This window comes from Lagenorhynchus albirostris, chromosome 18 (genome assembly GCF_949774975.1).
Source record: "Lagenorhynchus albirostris chromosome 18, mLagAlb1.1, whole genome shotgun sequence".
Classification (NCBI taxonomy): domain Eukaryota; kingdom Metazoa; phylum Chordata; class Mammalia; order Artiodactyla; family Delphinidae; genus Lagenorhynchus; species Lagenorhynchus albirostris.
The window spans coordinates 12,323,000-12,337,752 of NC_083112.1; positions in this window are offsets into that span (position 1 = coordinate 12,323,000).

A 14,753-nucleotide genomic window follows, 5' to 3' on the forward strand; every position below is an offset into this window, starting at 1 on the left:
GTCAGAGTGCTCTGCTCTGATCGTAGTAGGTGTTCAATAAATGTTTAAGAAATTGAATGGAATTTCTGAAACAGATGGGTGACTTATTCAGATGCCAGGGCACAAATGCAAACTGTTTCCTGTAGTGTCTATGTTTAAACAGACACTGCTCTGCTCTCTGCATGGTAAGTGATGCCACATGTTTATTCAATACAACATTCGTCAACACTATAATGTCACTGGGACATGGACTGGGCCACCTGGGGATGATTTACAATTTATGGACAAATCACAATTAGCATTTACCACTTTTCACTTGACATCACCTTCAAGATCCCCTTCCTTCTCTGGTGCTCATGCATTCAGAGGGCTCTTCTCATAATCACATGATCTGACCACCAGATTACTAGACACTCTGATCAAGTTACCTGCCAACATATGGAATATAGAGGTTACAATCCACAAATTCAAGGCTAGTAATGTCCCTTGGTTTGCTTTATTGAGTTTTCAGTTTGACATTTGAATAATGAGGGGGTATCCTTAAGGACTAGAAAGCTGAACTTTTTTCTCATACATTAAATTTGTGCAGAGCTAAATTTAGGGCAGACCAGTGGGATGGATTTGCTGGGGTGACAAAACATTACTGTATTTTAAAACGGTGCCTGTTAATTCGTATTTTTGGTGAGCTATAACTTGCCTTATTCCCTTGGGGCTAGAGAGCACCCTGTAGATGAAGTAATAATAGAAATGATAACAATAATAAATAGAAATAATAGTAGTAGAACTAGTAATAATGCAGTAGAAATAATAATAATAATACTCCTCAGCTGACAGATTCTATGCAAGTTGCATGTATGCCTGTAGGCAACACCACCAGCCCAGCACACTGATGACTGGCTCACAGAGGCAGTTGTGTTCAGCAGAAGTCTGAAGCCAAATAGTACCTCACTTAATGCTGTTTACTGGAAATGAGGTATTATTCATTTTAATATCTAAAATGGAAAACTTTTAATATGCCTCCCAAGATAATCTTTGATTCCAAAACTAGCAAAAGAAAATGGAAGAGAGTTTTACTGGCAAGAGAGCCAGAAAGAACTTTTAAACAGATTTTGAACAAGGCTCTTTTGCCTATAGTCATGTGACCTCTACACTGAGTAGAAGGGACTAATATTACAAAGAAGGAGGGGGTTCTAAGGAAGCCCGTGGGCTCTGAATTCAGAACTGCATCATTCAAATCCTATTTCTACCACTTGGGAGAAACTGTGCGTGTCTTTGGGCATGTTACACAAACTAAGTCTCAATTTTATCACTTGGAAATTGAGGATAATAATGCTACCTACCACACAGGATCGTTACAAGCATGAAATGAGATACATCATATAAACGAATCAGTACTCAGCATATAATAAGCACTCAGAAAATATTAGCCCCTTGTTATTATTCAATTATGAACAGAAAAATTATGAAATGGAAGATAGCTACAAATAAGTTAAACTGTTATGCTCTGTACATTTAATATATCTTTTCTTTTGTGATAGAAAAGCAGTTTCTTTCTGCTCCACTAAATGTGTTAACCAAATGTTTAAAGGGGTTAGATTATTAGCCTTCCTGAGGTGCACACGTGCCTCGGTCCAACCATGAATGTGCTCAATATGGCTTACTGAAAAAAGAAATAAATGTTAAAGGGAACTAATCTCCAAAGATAACAACTTGACAAGACAAAACAATAGTTCTAAACAACTTTGTATTTTAAATCAACAGGATTTCCAGGTTACTAAATCTCTAGCAGGCCAGGCCATTTTATCCACCAGAAATGATTAAACCCCAACAAAACAGGACCTATTCCGCATTGCAGATCCATCATTGTCATTTCAACTATCACTTGATTATATCAAAGAATCTTTATAGGCCAGCGATCCGAAGCCTGGGTAATCCAAGACAAACGGCTTTAAAAAAAATATTTTTAAGTGTCTTCCAGGACAACCCTCATTAGGCCTGAACAGAAGAGGAACGAATTAGACCACGTTATTCCATTTCTCAGTGTGTGCCTAAGCCATCCTGGAAATGGTTCATGGGCACCCGGGTTTGTTTTTGAAAGACAGGGGGAGTAGAGGATGAAGTGGAAGGACCCTTCCTTCAGTACTGCCTGCCTATCTGATCTTAAAAAACTGCTGTTTTCTTACTTGTCAAACCTGGGTAACAATTTTAACTTACATACTTGGTATGAGGTTTAACTAAAATAATATACATGAAAATGCTTTTGAAACTGTAAAACTCTTGTAAAGCGTTGGTTACTCTTGGAGAGAGAAGAGCTCTCTGCCCCTTTTCTCCATCTCACCCTCCAACACCCACATCCACACCTACGCACAAACAGACTTGCTCCAGACTTTCCGTCAAGACTATGAATCTTTCACCAACACCCACTTGCCTTGGTCTTCTACCACCATTAGAGCAGTCAGAATCCAAGATGAATGCATAAGAAAGAGTTGGGTCCAACACCAGTTACCTTGGACAAAATTGCCAGTATAAAAAGGAATCTAGCTCTTGGCTGTTTTGTTTGTTTTTGATGATTTTAAGAGGGATTCCTTGTGCCTATTACCACTCTTACTTTCCAGGGTTCTGGCCAATCATATACCACCCCAGAGAACAAATAACCAAATGGGATCCAAAGTGTCCATTTTATTAATCTCACAATCTCCCATCATCTCCAAAGGAGAATTCTAGGAAAAAAATAGAGGACATGGCTTGAGACCAGAAGTCACACTGGGGCTTCCTACTTCCTCCCCCACTCAATGGAAGACGCTGAGGCTCACGGAGCAGGTGTAACCTGTCTTACGACTCAGGTTCCTGGCTGCCAGCCTAGCTGCATGAGAAGCACTCAAGAGATATTGTGTTTTCTATGTGGAGTGAGACGACACAAAAAACCCAACTTTCACAACAGGAAGGCACATGTCTTGATTTATTTTTCCAGAAAGGAATGAATATAGGTTACGGCTGGCTGATCCATTTCCACTCTCTTCCCTGACACTTCTATGGGCAAAGACATTGGCAGGAAAGGAGGAGGGACTGGCATAAAAGAAGCTTTAAAAGACATAAGTAAAAACATGTAGCCCTCGTTTAAATTCTGATTTGCACCAACCAACTGGAAGAAGACATCTTTGAGGCAAATTGTGACATTTGGGTATGGAGTATCACACGGTATCAAGGAATTACTTATTTTTTTAAGATAATAATGGCAAGAAAGACATTTTAAAAATTCTTACCAGTTAGAGATGTATATTGAAGCATGTAAAGGTAAAATGACAAGAGTCTAGGTTTTAAGTTAAAATACCACAGTTAAAAAAATGATAATGGGAAAAAGAAATGAACAAAATGACAAAATACTGACAATTATTGAAGCTGGTTAATGCATACTAAGGGTTTAGTATCCCACTCTCTCTCCTTTTTTATTTTTTTTACATTTGAAAATTCCTCTAATTAAAGCTTGTTTGTTTTCCAATTAAAAACAAAAAACAAAAAAACCCCATGAGGACCATGGGTATAATATGTGTCTGTGGGATGGAGAAGCCCAGTAGGTAAACAGTGCTTGTTTGCTTTAAATTGTTTGCCTTAAATTACAGGAAAAGCAAGGCTTTGAGAGTCTGCCTTTAAATCTTCTTCATTGAATATAAAGTATTTGAAAAAATATTTTCAGTTTTAAATTTCAAATGTTTTCCCTTTGGGTGGAAGGTAATATATTAGTCAGTGTTCTCCAGAGAAATAGCACCAATAGGAAATAGATAAATATAAATAAATAAATAAATTTATATACATAAAAGATTTATTATAAGTAGTTGGCTCACACGATTATGGGGGCTGGAAGTTCCCAAGACTGACGGGGTGAGTTAGCAAACTGGAGACCCAGGAGAGCAATAATTTAGTTCCAGTCTGAATCTGAAGTTCTGAGAACCAGCAGAACTGATGGTGTAGTTCTACTCCAAAGCTCAAGAGGTTCAAGACCCAGGAAGAGCCAATGTCCCAGTTCAAGGACAGTCAGACAGGAAAAATTCTCTTCCTCTAGCAAGGTCAGCCTTTTTGTTCTATTAAGACCTTCAACTGACTGGATGAAGAGAACAATCTGCCTTACTCAGTCTACCAATTCAAATGTTAATCTCATCTAGAAGCACCCTCACCAACACATCCAGAATAATGTTTGGGGAAATGTCTGGACACTCCATGGGCCAGTCAAGTTAACACATAACATCAGCTATTGCAGAAAATAATTAATATTTACAACTCCAATTTTTTGTCTGAGAGCCATAAGTACTATGGCTCCATCGGCCTTATAAGTCATATATATAAGTCGTATATTCTTATCACAGAATTGAGAAGAAACAACTTGATTACCTACTTCTTAAGTTGTTAAATGATCAAAGCAATGTTTCCTATTTTAATTACAGATTAAGTTTTACATTTGAACTTTCTTACTTTTCCACTCTACTAAGCCTCCTTCTTTCAAAAAACGCCTCTCACAGGAACTGACAACTGAGTAGTCAAGCTGTTTTTACACTTTCAGCTCTGGATAATATTTTGATGAAAGACCTGCAAGCACGTCAAGTTACTGCCCAAAAGCTTCATCAGAAGTCTGGATCTAATGCTGCTATTTTCAATGGGCTCTGAAGAGGTGATAATTAGCTTTCATTAAACATAATAAATATTAATGTAAGTCAGAAACAAAGTACAGACAGAATTGTATTATATGCATTAATAATGCAAGGGTTTGGTCTGTGGACTACATGGAGCTCCCCAGGAATGATAAATGGTTGAAGACAACACTGAGGATCTCTGGTTTACATAAAGGAAGTTCTCTTTTTATGTGCCAGTACTGAAGACTGAAATAAAATGAATAGTCTACAAGTACATTCCCAGATTTCTGCTTAGCTTTGAATTCAAAAGGAATTGAGGGGTGTTCAATGTAAATATTTTTTGAGTTCCCTTTCTTTAGCTTTGTGTATTATTTAAATTTTTGAAAAAGCAGTCTATATCATGAGGCCAAGGAATTGCGTCAAACAATACCAAATATGTAGAGACTTAAATAGCCATTTATAAGAATACATTGAGGTGAGGAGGGATGGATATCTTCATTGAGGATGGTTCTCAGCAAAACTCACATGAAAGTTTAAAATTGGAAAAAAAATTAAACCACAATTAGTTACCACTACATACCAGAACGGCTAAAATTAAAATGGATGACCATATCAAGTGTTGGTGAGATGTGCAACTCTCAGGAGAAGGCACTGATTGAGGAGAGGCTGAACCCAGGTACCTGGCTCTCCCTAGAATTGAGAGTCAGAGTGGGGGCTAGTCAAGATCAGTTAGAATCCACTTAGACTGTTGGCAACAAATTGGAAAATCCCTCATATCCCATCCATCTAGGGAGAGATAACAAACTTTCAGGGGGTCACCATGACTACTCAATGGAAGAACATAAAAGTTTCTAATAACTCACTCCATTTACTTAAATGCTGTAATCTAAAAATGGATTCCACACTGAGAGTTTATGTGGAAATAGTCTTTAAAATCCAGTGGAACTTTCAACAGATGGTGCTGAATATCCATTTGGAAAAAAGTGAATCCTGAGGCTTATTTCATACAATATATAAAAATGAATTCACCTTACACTTAAATGTGACACGTAAAATGATCAAGGTTGCAGAAAAAATACAGAGAATACAATAATGACTTTGAGGTTAGGCAAAGATTTATTAAACAGGATATAAAAAGCACATATCAAAAGAAAATAATTAGATAAGTTGTACTTCAGCAAAATGAAAAACTCCTGTTCATCAAAAGCCACCATCAAGAAAGTAAAAAGGCAAGCTACAGATCAAAGAAGATATTCTCAGTAACATATGTAATAGAGGACTTATATCCAAAATATAAGTATATATATATATTTTTTGAATTTTATTTAATTAATTTATTTTATACAGCAGGTTCTTATTAGTTATCAATTTTATACATATTAGTGCATATATGTCAATCCCAATCTCCCAATTCATCCTATCAGCCCCACCCCCCTGCTTTCCCCTCCTTGGTGTCCATACGTTTCTTCTCTGCAACTGTGTCTCTATTTCTGTCTTGAAAACCGGTTTATCTGTACCATTTTTCTAGATTCCACATAGATGCGTTAATATATGATAGTTGTTTCTTTCTTTCTGACTTACTTCACTCTGTATGACAGTCTCTAGGCCCATCCACGTCACTACAAATGACCCAATTTCGTTCCTTTTTATGGCTGAGTAATAGTCCATTGTATATATGTACCACAACTTCTTTATCCATTCGTCTGTTGATGGGCATTTAGGTTGCTTCCATGACCTGGCTATTGTAAATAGTGCTGCAATGAACATTGGGGTGCATGTGTCTTTTTGAATTATGGTTTTCTCTGGGTATACGCCCAGTAGTGGGATTGCTGGGTCATATAGTAATTCTATTTTTAGTTTTTTAAGGAAACTCCAGGGCTTCCCTGGTGGCACAGTGGTTGAGAGTCTGCCTGCTGGTGCACAGGACACGGGTTCGTGCCCCGGTCTGGGAAGATCCCACATGCCGCGGAGCGGCTAGGCGCGTGAGCCATGGCCACTGAGCCTGCACGTCCGGAGCCTGTGCTCTGCAATGGGATAGGCCACAACAGTGAGAGGCCTGCGTGCTGGAAAAAAAAAAAAAAAAAAGCATTCTTAAGGAACCTCTATACTGTTCTCCATAGTGGCTGTATCAATTTACATTCCCATCAACAGTGCAAGAGGGTTCCCGTTTCTCCACACCCTCTCCAGCATTTACTGTTGGTAGATTTTCTGATGATGTACATTCTAACTGGTGTGATGTGATACCTCATTGTAGTTTTGATTTGCATTTCTCTAATAATTAGTGATGCTGAGCATCTTTTCATGTGTCTCTTGGCCAGCTGTATGTCTTCTTTGGAGAAATGTCTATTTAGGTCTTCTGCCCATTTTTGGATTTGGTTATTTGTTATTTTAATATTGAGCTGCATGAGCTGTGTATATAATTTGGAGATTAATCTTTTGGCTGTTGATTCATTTGCAAATATTTTCTCCCATTCTGAGGGTTGTCTTTTCATCTTGTTTATGGTTTCCTTTGCTGTGCAAAAGCTTTTGTTTCATTAGATCCCATTTGTTTAGTTTTGTTTTTATTTCCATTACTCTAGGAAGTGGGTCAAAAAAGATCTTGCTGTGATTTATGTCAAAGAGTGTTCTACCTATGTTTTCCTCTAAGACTTTTATAGTGTCCAGTCTTACATTTAGGTGTTTAATCCATTTTGAGTTTATTTTTGTGTATGGTTTTAGGGAGTGTTCTGATTTCATTCTTTTACATGTGGCTGTCCAGTTTTCCCACCACCACTTATTGAAGAGACTCTTTTCTCCATTGTATATCCTTGCCTCCTTTGTCATAGATTAGTTGACCATAGGTGTGTGGGCTTATCTCTGGGCTTTCTATCCTGTTCCATTGATCAATACTTCTGTTTTTCTGCCAGTACCATATTGCCTTGATTACTGTAGCTTTGTAGTATAGTCTGAAGTCAGGGAGTCTGAATCCTCTAGCTCCGTTTTTTCCCCTCAAGATTGCTTTGGCTCTTCAGGGTCTTTTGTGTCTCCATACAAATTTTAAGATATTTTGTTCTAGTTCTGGAAAAATTGCCATTGGTAATTTGATAGGGATTGCATCGAATCTGTAGATTGCTTTGGGTAGCATAGTCATTTTCACAATATTGATTCTTCCAATCCAAGAACATGGTATATCTCTCCCTCTGTTTGTGTCAACTTTGATTTCTTTCATCAGTGTTTTATAGTTTTCTGAGTACAGGTCTTTTACCTCCTTAGGTAGATTTATTCCTAGGTATTTCATTCTTTTTGTTGCAGTGGTAAATGGGAGTGTTTCCTTAATTTCTCTTTCTGATCTTTCATTGTTAGTGTATAGGAATGCCAGAGATTTCTGTGCATTAATTTCGTATCCTGCAACTTTACCAAATTCATTGATTAGCTCTAGTAGTTTTCTGGTGGCATGTTTAGGATTCTCTATGTATAATATCATGTTATCTGCAAACAGTGACAGTTTTACTTCTTCTTTTCCAATTTGGATTCCTTTTATTTCTTTTTCTTCTCTGATTGCCATGGCTAGGACTTCCAAAACTATGTTGAATAATAGTGGCGAGAGTGGACATCCTTATCTTGTTCCTGATCTTAGAGGAAATGCTTCCAGTTTTTCACCATTGAGAATGATGTTTGCTGTGTGTTTGTCATATATGGCCTTTATTATGTGGAGGTAGGTTCCCTCTATGCCCACTTTCTGGAGAGTTTTTATCATAAATGGGTGTTGAATTTTGTCAAAAGCTTTTCTGCATCTATTGAGATGATCATAAGGTTTTGATTCTTCAATTTGTTAATACGGGGTATCATGTTGATTGATTTGCATATATTGAAGAATCCTTGCATCCCTGGGATAAATCCCACTTGATCATGGTGTATGTTCCTTTTAATGTATTGTTGGACTCTGTTTGCTAGTATTTTGTTGAGGATTTTTGCATCTATTGTCATCAGTGATATTGGTCTGTAATTTTCTTTTTTTGTAGTATCTTTGTCTGGTTTTGGTATCAGGGTGATGGTGGCCTCATAGAATGAGTTTGGGAGTGTTCCTTCCTCTGCAGCTTTTTGGAAGAATTTGAGAAGGATGGGTTTTAGCTCTTCTCTAAATGTTTGACAGAATTCACCTGTGAAGCCATCTGGTCCTGGAGGTTTGTTTCTTGGAAGATTTTTAATCAGTTTCCATTTCATTACTTGTGATTGGTCTGTTCATATTTTCTATTTCTTCCTGGTTCAGTCTTGGAAGGTTATACCTTTCTAAGAATTTGTCCATTTTTTCCAGGTTGTCCATTTTTTTGGCATAGAGTTGCTTGTAGTATTGTCTTAGGATACTTTGTATTTCTGCAGTGTCCATTGTAACTTCTCCCTTTTCATTTCTAATTTTGTTGATTTGAGTCCTCTCCCTCATTTTCTTGATGAGTCTGGCTAAAGGTTTATTTTTTTTATCTTCTCAAAGAAACAGCTTTCAGTTTTATTGATCTTTGCTACTGTTTTCTTTGTTTCTGTTTCATTTATTTCTGTTCTGATCTTTATGATTTCTTTCCTTCTACTACCTTTGGGTATTGTTTGTTCTTCTTTCTCTAGTGTAATCTGCTGTTTTTGGATGGAATGTCCTATAAATATCAATTAAATCTATCTGGGCTATTGTGTCATTTAAAGCTTGTGTTTCCTTATTAATTTTCTGTCTGGAAGATCTGTCCATTGGTGTAAGTGAGGTGTTAAAGTCCCCCACTATTATTGTGTTCCTGTCGATTTCCTCTTTTATAGCTGTTAGCAGTTGCCTTATGTATTGAGGTACTCCTATGTTGGGTGCTTACATATTTATAATTGTATCTTCTTCTTGGATTCGTCCCTTGATCATTATGTAGTGTCCTTCCTTGTCTCTTTTAATATTCTTTATTTTAAAGTCTATATTATCTGATATGAGTATTGCTACTAAAGCCTTCTTTTGATTTCCATTTGCATGGAATATTTTGTATCCATTCAGCAAGCTTGTGTCTTTTGGTTGGAGCATTTAATCCATTCAAATTTAAGGTAATTATAGATATGTATGTTTCTCTTACCATTTTCTTAATTGTTTTGGGGTTTTTGTTTTTTTTTTTTAGGTCCTTTTCTTCTCTTGTGTCTCCCACTTGGAGAAATTCCTTTAGCATTCGTTGTAGAGCTTTTTGGTAGTGCTAAATCCTCTTAGCTTTTGCTTGTCTGTAAAGCTTTTGACTTCTCCGTTTAATCTGAATGAGATCCTTGCCACGTAGAGTCATCTTTGTTATAAGTTCTTCCCTTTCAGCCCTTTAAATATATCATGCTACTCCCTTCTGGCTTATAGAACTTCTGCTGAAAAATCAGCTGTTAACCTTATGGGAGTTCCCTTGTATATTATTTGTCGTTTTTCCCTTGTTGCTTTTAACAATTTTTCTTTGTCTTTAATTTTTGTCAGTTTGAGTACTATGTGTCCCAGCATGTTTTGCCTTGGGTTTACCCTGCCTGGGACTCTCCTGTGCTTCCTGGACTTGGGTGACTATTTCCTTTTCCATGTCAGGGGAGGTTTTTTTTACTATAATCTCTTCAAATATTTTCTTGGGTCCTTTCTCTCTCTCTTCTCCTTCTGGGACCCCTCTAATGCAAATGTTGGTGCATTTAATGTTGTCCTTGTGGTCTCTTAGGCTGTCTTCATTTCTTTTCATTCTTTTTTCTTTATCCTGTTCCGTGGCAGTGAATTCCACCATTCTGTCTTCCAGGTCACTTATCTGTTCTTCTGCTTCAGTTATTCTGCTATTGATTCCTTCTAGTGTATTTTTCATTTCAGTTACTGAATTGTTCATCTCTGTTTGTTTGTTCTTTAATTGTTCTAGGTGTTTGTTCTTTAATTCTTCTAGGTCTTTTTTTTTTTTTTGGTACACGGGCCTCTCACTGCTGTGGCCTCTCCTGCTGCGGAGCACAGGCTCCGGACGCGCAGGCTCAGCGGCCATGGCTCATGGGCCCAGCTGCTCCGCGGCATGTGGGATCTTCCTGGACCGGGGCACGAACCCGTGTCCCCTGCATCGGCAGGCAGACTCTCAACCACTGCACCATCAGGGAAGCCCTCTTCTAGGTCTTTGTTAAACATTTCTTGCATCTTCTTAATCTTTACCTCCATTCTTTTTCTGAGGTCCTGGATCATCTTTACTCTCATTATTCTGAATTCTTTTTCTGGAAGGTTGCCTATCTCCACTTCATTTAGTTGTTTTTCTGGGGTTTTATCTTGTTCCTTCATCTGATACATAGTCCTCTGCCTTTTCATTTTGTCTATCTTTCTGTGAATGTGGTTTTCGTTCCACAGGCTGCAGGATTGTAGTTCTTCTTGCTTCTGCTGTCTGCCCTCTGGTGGATGAAGCTATCTAAGAGGGTTGTGCAAGCTTCCAGATGGCAGGGACTGGTGGGGGGTAGAACTGGGTGTTGCTCTGTTGGGCACAGCTCAGTAAAACTTTAATCTGCTTGTCTGCTGATGGGTGGGGCTGAGTTCCCTCCCCATTGGTTGTCTGGCCTGAGGCAGCCGAGTACTGGAGCCTACAGGCCCTTTGATGGGGCTAATGGCAGACTCCTGAAGGCCTCACACCAAGGAGTACTTCCCAGAACTTTTGCTGCCAGTGTCCTTGTCCCCGCGGTGAGCCATGGCCATCCCCCGCCTCTGCAGGAGACCCTCCAACACTAGCAGGTAGGTCTGGTTCAGTCTCCTATGGGGTCACTGCTCCTTCCCCCAGGGTCCTGATGTGCACACTACTTTGTGTGTGCCCTCCAAGAGTGGAGTCTCTGTTTCCCCCAGTCCTGTTGAAGTTCTGTAGTCAAATCGTGCTAGCCTTCAAAGTCTGATTCTCTTGGAATTCCTCCTCCTCTTGCTGGACCCCCAGGTTGGGAAGCCTGATGGGGGCCTCAAAACCTTCACTCCAGTGGGTGGACTTCTGTGGTATAATTATTCTCCAGTTTGTGAGTCACCCACCCAGCAGTTATGGGATGTGATCTTATTGTGATTGCATGCCTCCTACCATCTCATTGCAGCTTCTCCTTTGTCTTTGGATGTGGAGTATCTTTTTTGGTGAGTTCCAGTATCTTCCTGTTGATGATTGTTCAGCAGTTAGTTGTGATTCCGATGCTCTCGCAAGAGGGAATAAGCGCACGTCCATCTCCTCCGCCATCTTGAACCAATCTCTTAAGTATATATATTTTTAAATATCACAAACCTTTAAGGAAAAATTCAAAACACCTAACTAAAAACAGGTTAAATAACTTTAAACCACAGTTAGTTACTGGTGCATGAAAGGATGGCTAAAATGAAAATGACCGACACCTCAAATATTGGCAAGGATGTAGAGGAATTGGAATTCTCATATACTGTTCAATGGAGTTTAAAATGTTACAATTACTTTGGAAAACAGCTTGGAGTTTCTTATAAAACTAAATATACATTTACTATATGACATTGTTCCAGCAATTCCACTCGGGTATTTACCCAAGAGAAATGAAAACATATGTGCAAACAAAGACATATCTACACATATGTTCATAATAGCTCTATTCAGTTGTTATTTATAATAGCAAAAAATTGGAAATAAATGTCCATCAACAGATGAACTGATAAACAAATTGTGGAACATCTATACAAGACTACTGTTCAGCAATGAAAAGGAATGAACTACTGATATGCCCAGCAGCATAGATGCACCTCCAAAACATAGACAGCGAAAGAAGCCAGACACAAAAGAGTACATACTGTACAATTCTATTTATATAAAATTCTAGAGCAAGCAACTACCCTCTACTGACAAATCAGATCAGTGTTTGGATGGAGCTGTGGATGTGGATGTTGACTGCAAATAGGCATGAAGGAACTTTTAGGGGTGACGGAAATGTTCTATATCTTGATTGTGGTGGCAGTTACATAAGTATATATGTTTGTCAAAAGTCATCAAACTGAATACTTCAAATTAGTTGATTTTATTCTATTATATAAATTATATCTCATTACAAATGATTTGTTTTTTTAAATTGGCTAACAACTGAAACAGGCACTTGACAAAAGACGATTTCCAAATGACCAATAAGCATATGAAAATACGCTCAATATCATTATTAATCAAGGAAATGAAAATTAAAGCCATGACAAGATGTCAGTACACACCCACTAAAATGGCTGAAATTTAAACATCTGACAAATTTTGGCAAGGATGTGGAGTGAGGGGGAACAGAATATGACACCTAAAGTACGCTAACTTTCAGGGGAAGCCTAGAAGTTTTCAATTCAGTGTGAATGACTGCCTGGAGGGGATTCCTGTACAGAAAATGAGGAGAGTCAAGAATATCCCATGAGTTCCTCCCAAGGACCTTATACAATTGATATGTTCAGATTCTGGGCTAGAGAGGAACTTGGTCCCAGATAAGCAGAATTTTCAGTGGTTCTCATTTTCTCTCCAATGGCTCACGAAGAGTGTCTTTACCAACAAAGTGTTTCCTTCCTGCCACGTATTTCTGTCTTAGAGCAAATCTGCTTTATGAAGGCAAAGTTTATTTCATTCCTGTATCAAACAGAGCACAACCAGATTCTGTCACACCATAGTTCAAGGTATCGCATTTTATAATAGTTATTTGAGAAAGAAACCCTTAGAATTAAAATTCGTCTCAAGAGTGTAAACTGCTAAAAGAATTGGCCATGAAAAGTATTTGACAAATATATATTTTTCTCTTTTGAATTCACTAGCACAGAATCAATTTTACTTTGTGAATGTCAGTTTCTGGAGTAGGATACAGGTTTCTCACATAGTTCCTTTACTCTCTGAAACACTAGGGTTGCTTAAATATGAGGAATAACGAATGCAGTATTTGAGCAAAGCTGTCAAGGAGACCACTTGAGTATTTTCTGTGTAATGGTAAATATCTCCATCTAGGGTTTCTTCCTTTTTGAAGTAGAATTGATTGAATTTTTTAAAAACACAATGAGTTGCTAATAACTTATCACCAACAACATGCCTTGAAACATTCACCACATGTGCTCTTTGAGTCCCAGCTTCCATTCAGCAGGCATTTTTAAAGAGGAATGTCTAACCCAGTCCTTTGTAAACTGGATATAGTACCAATTATATTGTACACTTCCTGAAAAACAAACAAAAAAAATCCTAATATATGAGATCTTCCATTTTCTTTAGGGACAAATTATATATTACACAAAAGAGCCCTGGTATTTAATGAAAAATTTAAAAGTCTCTTGTAGCGTGTTCCATAACCAGCCAACAACTCTTTACTCTGCTCCTTTTCCATTTATCTCTTCCCAGATCACATCTGTCCCCATCCTCCACCTGCAAAACAGACTGAATCTGAGATGCTACCCAGTTCATGTTTTTGTAGTAAGCATTTTTGAGCACTTGGTATGTGGCAGACCCTTATTTGCTTGGACTTTCACTTAAAGTACCCAGAATAGGGCCTATCAGCAATTTTGTGAAATGGATTCTATCCTCAGAAATATGATATGAAAGTGAAGAAATGTGTCTAGATTGTGGTTTGATAAGTTGTTTATAATCTAGCAGCAGCGTGCTGTTGGACTGGATCTAGGCACGGCAATATGGATTGCACTGTGTCAGCATTTCTCTCCGCAGAGAGAAAGCAGGTCCAGAATCAATATTCATGAGCTCTTCCTTTGGTTTTCTTGATCGGCAGAAATCTGTTTTCTTCCAATCTGCATTCCTCCCCCAGGCTCTGTCAGTCTTTAGCAAGGCCGGAGATTGAATTCCCAAATATCCATGATCTGTCTGTAGGTTAAAATTGCTATTCACATCTGTCAGCTTTTGCTTACAAAATGATCTTTCACCTTCCCAGAGAGAAGCCAGTTATTTCAAGGCAAGGTGCCCGTCACCTTGAAGAAAATATTTTAAACCTGTTAAGCAAATCAAATAAAGGAAGAATTCTGTAGGAACATAAGTGGAACAAGATGATTTTAATAAGAGTCTTTAATTTTAGTCACTGCTAGGGACTTTTGGAGTCCAAATATTAATTTAGAATCTTTCCACCTGAATTTGAGATAGAAGTTTTGTTTCATTTAAAAAAATAAACAAATTTCTATTGGATGTTCTTGTGTACTGTGTATTTCTTTAGTAAAAAGGAGTCTCATAT